The sequence below is a fragment of the Hyla sarda genome, chromosome 6 (assembly GCF_029499605.1).
Source record: "Hyla sarda isolate aHylSar1 chromosome 6, aHylSar1.hap1, whole genome shotgun sequence".
NCBI classification, from domain to species: Eukaryota; Metazoa; Chordata; class Amphibia; order Anura; family Hylidae; genus Hyla; species Hyla sarda.
Window position 1 is genome coordinate 7,493,428 of NC_079194.1, and position 7,240 is coordinate 7,500,667.

Consider the following 7,240-nt stretch of genomic DNA (forward strand, 5'->3'; position numbering starts at 1 on the left):
CATTGTCTGATTTTTAACCCCTTAACGACGCAGGACGTATATTTACGTCCTGCGCCGGCTCCCGCCATATGAAGCGGGATCGCGCCGCGATCCTGCATCATATCGCTTCGGTCCCGGCGCTCATCAACGGCCGGGACCCGCGGCTAATACCACACATTGCCGATCGCGGCGATGTGCGGTATTAACCCTTTAGAAGCGGCGGTCAAAGCTGACCGCCGCTTCTAAAGTGAAACTGAAAGTATCCCGGCTGCTCAGTCGGGCTGTTCGGGACCGCCGCGGTGAAATCACGGCGTCCCGAACAGCTGATCGGACACTGGGAGGGACCTTACCTGCCTCCTCGGTGTCCGATCGACGAATGACTGCTCCGTGCCTGAGATCCAAGCAGGAGCAGTCAAGCGCCGATAATGCTGATCACAGGCGTGTTAATATACGCCTGTGATTTGTGTAAAAGATCAGTGTGTGCAGTGTTATAGGTCCCTATGGGATAACAATGATCAGTATAAGAGATCAGTGTGTGCAGTGTTATAGGTCCCTATAGGATAACAATGATCAGTATATAAGATCAGTGTGTGCAGTGTTATAGGTCCCTATAGGATAACAATGATCAGTATAAGAGATCAGTGTGTGCAGTGTTATAGGTCCCTATGGGATAACAATGATCAGTATAAGATCAGTGTGTGCAGTGTTATAGGTCCCTATGGGATAACAATGATCAGTATAAGAGATCAGTGTGTGCAGTGTTATAGGTCCCTATGGGATAACAATGATCAGTATAAGAGATCAGTGTGTGCAGTGTTATAGGTCCCTATGGGATAACAATGATCAGTATAAGAGATCAGTGTGTGCAGTGTTATAGGTCCCTATGGGATAACAATGATTAGTATAAGAGATCAGTGTGTGCAGTGTTATAGGTCCCTATGGGACCTATAACACTGCAAAAAAATGTAAAAAAAAAGTGTTAATAAAAGTCATTTAACCCCTTCCCTAATAAAAGTTTGAATCACCCCCCTCAAAAAAATAAAAAATAAACATATGTGGTATCGCCGCGTGCGTAAATGTCCGAACTATAAAAATATATAATTAATTAAACCGCACGGTCAATGGCGTACGCGCAAAAAAATTCCAAAGTCCAAAAAAGCGTATTTTGGTCACTTTTTATACCATTAAAAAAATGAATAAAAATTGATCAAAAAGTCAGATCAAAACAAAAATCATACCGATAAAAACTTCGGATCACGGCGCAAAAAATGAGTCCTCATACCGCCCTGTACGTGGAAAAATAAAAAAGTTATAGGGGTCAGAAGATGACATTTTTAAACGTATAAATTTTCCTGCATGTAGTTATGATTTTTTCCAGAAGTGCGACAATATCCAACCTATATAAGTAGGGGATCATTTTAACCGTATGGACCTACAGAATAATGATAAGGTGTAATTTTTACCGAAATATGCACTGCGTAGAAACGGAAGCCCCCAAAAGTTACAAAATGGCGTGTTTTTTTTCGATTTTGTCACGTAATGATTTTTTTTTCCGTTTCGCCGTGCATTTTTGGGTAAAATAACTAATGTCACTGCAAAGTAGAATTGGTGACGCAAAAAATAAGCCATAATATGGATTTTTTGGTGGAAAATTGAAAGGGTTATGATTTTTAAAAGGTAAGGAGGAAAAAACTAAAGTGCAAAAACGGAAAAACCCTGAGTCCTTAAGGGGTTAAAGAATTTATTTGCAAATTATGGTGGAAAATAAGTATTTGGTCAATAAGAAAAGTTCATCTTAATACTTTGTTGGCAATGAGAGAGGTCACATGTTTTCTGTCTTCACAAGGTTCTCACACACTGTTGCTGGTATTTTGGCCCATTCCTCCATGCAGATCTCCTCTAGAGCAGTGATGTTTTGGGGCTGTCGCTGGGCAACACGGACTTTCAGCTCCTGCCAAAGGTTTTCTATGGGGTTGAGATCTGGAGACTGGCTAGGCTACTCCAGGACCTTGAAATGCTTCTTACGAAGCCTCTCCTTTGTTGCCCGGGGCGGTGTGTGTTGGGATCATTGTCATGCTGAAAGACCCAGCCACATTTCATCTTCAATGCCCTTGCCGAGGGAAGGTTTTCACTCAAAATCTCCCAATACATGGCCCCGTTCATTCTTTCCTTTATCTGAAAAACAGCCCCAAAGCATAATGTTTCCACCGCAATGCTTCACAGTAGGTATGGTGTTCTTTGGATGCAACTCAGCATTCTTTCTCCTCCAAACATGAGGAGTTGCGTTTTTACCAAAAAGTTCTACTTTGGTTTTATCTGACCATATGACATTCTCCCAATACTCTTCTGGATCATCCAAATGCTCTCTAGCAAACTTCAGACAGGCCCGGACATGTACTGGCTTAAGCAGGGGGACACGTCTGGCACTGTATGATTTGAGTCCCTGGTGGCATAGTGTGTTACTGATGGTAGCCTTTGTTACTTTGGTCTCAGCTCTGCAGGTCATTCACTAGGTCCCCCGTGTGGTTCTGGGATTTTTGCTCACCGTTCTTGTGATCATTTTGACACCACGGGGTGAGATCTTTTGTGGAGCCCCAGATCGAGGGAGATTATCAGTGGTCTTGTGTGTCTTCCATTTTCTAATAATTGCTCGCACAGTTGATTTTTTCACACCAAGCTGCTTGCCCATTGCAGATTCAGTCTTCCCAGCCTTGTGTAGGTCTACAATTTTGTTTCTGGTGTCCTTTGACAGCTCTTTGGTCTTGGCCATAGTGGAGTTTGGAGTGTGACTGAACTTGTTAGCGGTATAAAAAGACATCTAGCTTGGTGGCTGACAATACTTTTTTTTCCCCCACTGTAAGTGCAAAATCACCTTATGGTGGAGAACCCCTTTAAAGCTATTTTAGGATTTCCCAACATCTTTCAGGATGATTTTAAAACACACAGTGAATCTTATAGTTTCTTCTCCCCACTAGAGATAACATTAAAGTAGACTCCCTGTTGTGTCTGTGATAATGAGTCCGCTGGTCTGCACGGCTCCCAATCTTGCACTTAAGTGTAAACATTTGGCTGTTTTTGCACTGTGGGGGGTTGGTCGCACCCCCTCAAAGTCTATGGGAGAAGGCATGACTGTCATCATGCCCCTTCCCATTGCCTTGCAGAGGGGGGGGGGGGGGGGTGGCTGTGACATCATGGGGGACTGGCCAACCCCCACAGCACAGTGTTCGGAAGGAACATTTAGTCCATTACATAGTGGCAGCCTCAGTTATTAGAGAATAATATAGAGGTTCTTGTGTATTGCCTGTTTCAGCTGTTGGCAGGCGTGGAGTTTTCAGCCATTTTGATTTCTGCTTCACAACAGAAGTGATTCTCTTTCTGCCTTCATTTCCCATGAATCTTTTGGCTTTGCAGAGAGAGGGTGTGGTGTCTGAACACTGCAATTCACCTGATACAAGGAACCTAATCACCTGACTACAGTCCAGAAGCCTAAACCACTGAGACTCCTAACTGGGTTGGTGCCTGGATAGGTGCAGTTTGGATATATTCCAAGTAAATTCTTTTTACAGAAATATTAGTGAGGAAATTAAGCGGCCTAAAATATCACAATTAAGGTATAGCGCCAATGTGAAGCCTTCAGGTTACGTTCACTTTGCATTTCTTTATTGTTCTTACTAGAGATGTCATGATAAAAAAAAAAAAGCCAAGACCAATTACAGATACTTATTTTCAATGTTGTGAGTTTTTTCCTTTAATGAGTAAAAAGGGGTTTTCTAAGATATTTTTATGTTGAAAAATAATTTTTATTTAACCCTTTAAGGACCAAGCATTTGTTTTTTTTAACTTTATTTCTTTCCTCCTCACCTTCTAAAATCCCTTTCAATTTTGCACCTAAAAATCCATGAGGCTTATTTTTTGCGCCACCAATTCTACTTTGTAGTGACATCATTTTACCCAAAAATGTACGGCAAAACTGAAAAATAAAATCACTGTGTGACAACATTGAAGCCAAAACACCATTTTGTAAGTTTTGGGAGCTTCTGTTTCTACACCGTACAATTCAGTAAAAATGACACCTTACCATTATTCTGTAGGCCCATACGATTAAAATGATCCCCTACGTATATAGGTTTAATTGTCGTACTTTTGGGGAAAAAAAATATATATACTTCCATGCACGAAAATTTTTACATTTAAAATTGTCCTCTAATCCCTGTAACTTTATTTTTCCGCGCATGGGGCGGTATGAGGGCTCATTTTTGCGCCATGATCTGAAGTTAATTGGTACCATTTTTTTTGATAATTTTTTTATGGTATGAAAAAGGAACAAAAATACGCAATTTTGTAGTTTTTTTTACGCATACGCCATTGACTGTGCGGTTTAATTTACTATATATTTCTATAGTTCAGACACTTATGCATGTGGCTATACCATGTTTATTTTTGTGAAGTTTATTTTTTTATATGGAATTTGGGAAAGGGGGGGGAAGACTTAAACTTGAAGGGTTTATAGGTTTTTTTTTTTTTTACACTTTTAGTCCCCTTAGGGGACTTTTAGGAGGAATCATTTAATTCCTCATACAGATCAATGGAGTTACATATAATCCCATTGATCTGTGTGCTCTGCACTCGATTGATAAAGCCCGGTCCGGCCGGACTTATTCTGAGCACCAGAGCCAGCATGAAAGGAAAGGTAAGCCCACAGGCTACCTCAGTGAATCACTGCCGACTTACACCTGAAGGGTAAGTAAACCCAACGTCCATGAAATGCTCTGGGTGACAGTTATGTGTCGAGACAATAAAAAAAAAAAAAAGTGGTACAGAAAGACCGCCCCACAAAGATTGCGAAGAAGTCTGGGCAAGATCGCTACACATACGCGAGACCTCATCCATCACTAAGTCCCAAAGAACCTAGGACCAGACCTAGAAAATAAGACACGCCGCAGCATCCTAGGACAGTGTTCGAGACAAGCAGACTAACTGATCCTGGACCCCAGCGGTCTGAGCGAACCGGAGCACTCCGAACATCCCGTCAGGATGGGAAAGGGTTAAAAAAAATTTTTTAATAAAATAAAAAATTTTACCTGGCTGGAACTCCCCGGTTCTGGGCACAAGGTTACGCCAGAAGACTGGTTTCAGTGTAGCGCAACCAACACTGTCAAAGAGCAGGATGAACACCCTTCCAAGGAGATTGTGCCGAGGGAGAAGAGCAATGGCAGGACCCAGACAGTGGCTAGACTTGCTGTTGCCGAGCCATACATTATTAAAATCCTCCAGAGAGGAGTGCCAAGGCTGCATGAGGGCACGGCCGCCATCTTTTATTAAACTTTGTCAGCGATTACTGATGAACGGACAATGAAACGCGTTGAATCGCAACTGAATATCTCTACACTCAAAACCCTGACCGGTGAAGCAAGTACCTGGGAGACAGGTGTTTCAATCATCCATACATGCACTGCACCTTAGGAATATTGGAACAACATGTATGTACGAGCACCTTATATATAGACTGTGGTCAGAGTGAACTTGTCTATGACCAATTGCTATGATACACAGGAGCACTATGATGTAGAGGCCTGTGGGTACCCTAACCCTAAAACACCATAAAACGCAAAGTGAATCACTAATGTGAACAAGGTCATTATCAGTAACCTCGGTATCACACAAGAACTGTGTTAGCTAAACACTCTGCATAAGGGAATGGGGCAATAATCTGAAGACATCCAACTGCTTGGACATAGCAATAAAGGGAACTGTGCAATACTATACTGTTGCTAGGGGTGAGTGCCATGTATGGATACTAATTGAATTGATTGCTGACATCAAAGCAAATTATTCACTACGCCCAGATACGCTATATTAGTCGGTAGTAGATTGTGGCCGTAGTTATGAAATGTGCACTTTATATTTAATCGCAATCAAATAAAAGTTGAGTTTCATTATCTTTAGTCAATATCAGTGCAATATATTATCCAGGAACTAAAGGGAACATCGAGGTCTTGAACCAAGTGTTTGAATCACATTCAGTGCTACAAGGCTACCTGAGCAGCAGCAAGAATGGGGGAGGTCACCTGGTGAAACCATGCAGTCTGGCTATATGGCATAGGGACCATGGCCACACCAGGTCCCGCATCCGGAACCACACACTGAAAGTGGGTCACCAGCCATGAGAGCAGCGGGCATGTAGAGAGGGGCCTGGTAAAGTAGAGAATCCTGCGAACCAGTATGTGGTGCATTGTACAGGGCAAGTGAGCTACTAAGGGCGACTTACTCGAAACTACCCCTTGGCAGTGGGTTACCTGAACTTCCGTCAACAGTGTGGGAAGTGTATGGCAGTGGACACAACATAGTAAACCATGCAGATATGCAGTCCCACGTTACTGGAGGGACAAACATCCAGATTCCTCACACCAGCCGTGCTGTACGGGAACCTGACCATGCCCGCGGCAGCCCTGAGATGGGAGACCGACCGTGGCAGAAACGGCGCTGACAGTCTGAACACCACACTTCCAGGCGCTGGCGAAAATGGGCCGACAGCCAGAGAGATGATCACTTTGCCCCTATGTTGCATGTGGGAGGGAGGGGAGGCCTAGAAGCCATGGGTAGTTTCCCCACCACCCTGGGAGAGCGGGGGAGGTTGAGAAGCCATGGATTGTATCCCCGTCACCTCGTATGGGGTCCATAGGACCTGCTGGTCGCTGGTCCACTCCAAACCTCATACAGAGGGGAACTCCAGCCGCAGATACATCAGTTGTGTGACAGACGGCAGAGGAAACCATGTAGACCACTGTCTGTTGTATTCCATCGACCCATACGAGAAAGCCAAAGTGACTTCATCAGACACCTCGCACTAGTAGTGGGGTACCAGAATCCAGCCACTGACGCGGCATCTGTGAGATTATTGACAGAAGAGTCTACAGTCCAGCATATATCAGGTCCAATCCCTGCCCACCTCGCACTGGACGTGGGGACCAGAGCACTAGTTGCGGCAGAAAGTGGAGGGAAAGCTTGCATGCACACTACAAGCACACTCCCTTGAAGGATGACCAGTGAACATAAGGAACCGCAAAAGCGTTCGCGTCCACCAGGAAAGCCAATGCCCTTGCAAGGGCATTTAGCCAGTGCTATCCACAGTAAAGGGGGGGGGGGGGGGGGGGGAAACTGGAATTCGGCCGAGGGCAGACAGTGCGGCACCCAGCGGTAGAAAAGAACACTCACTGACTATCCCCAGAATCTTCCAAGGAATAGTGAGCTCCCTGGCAAA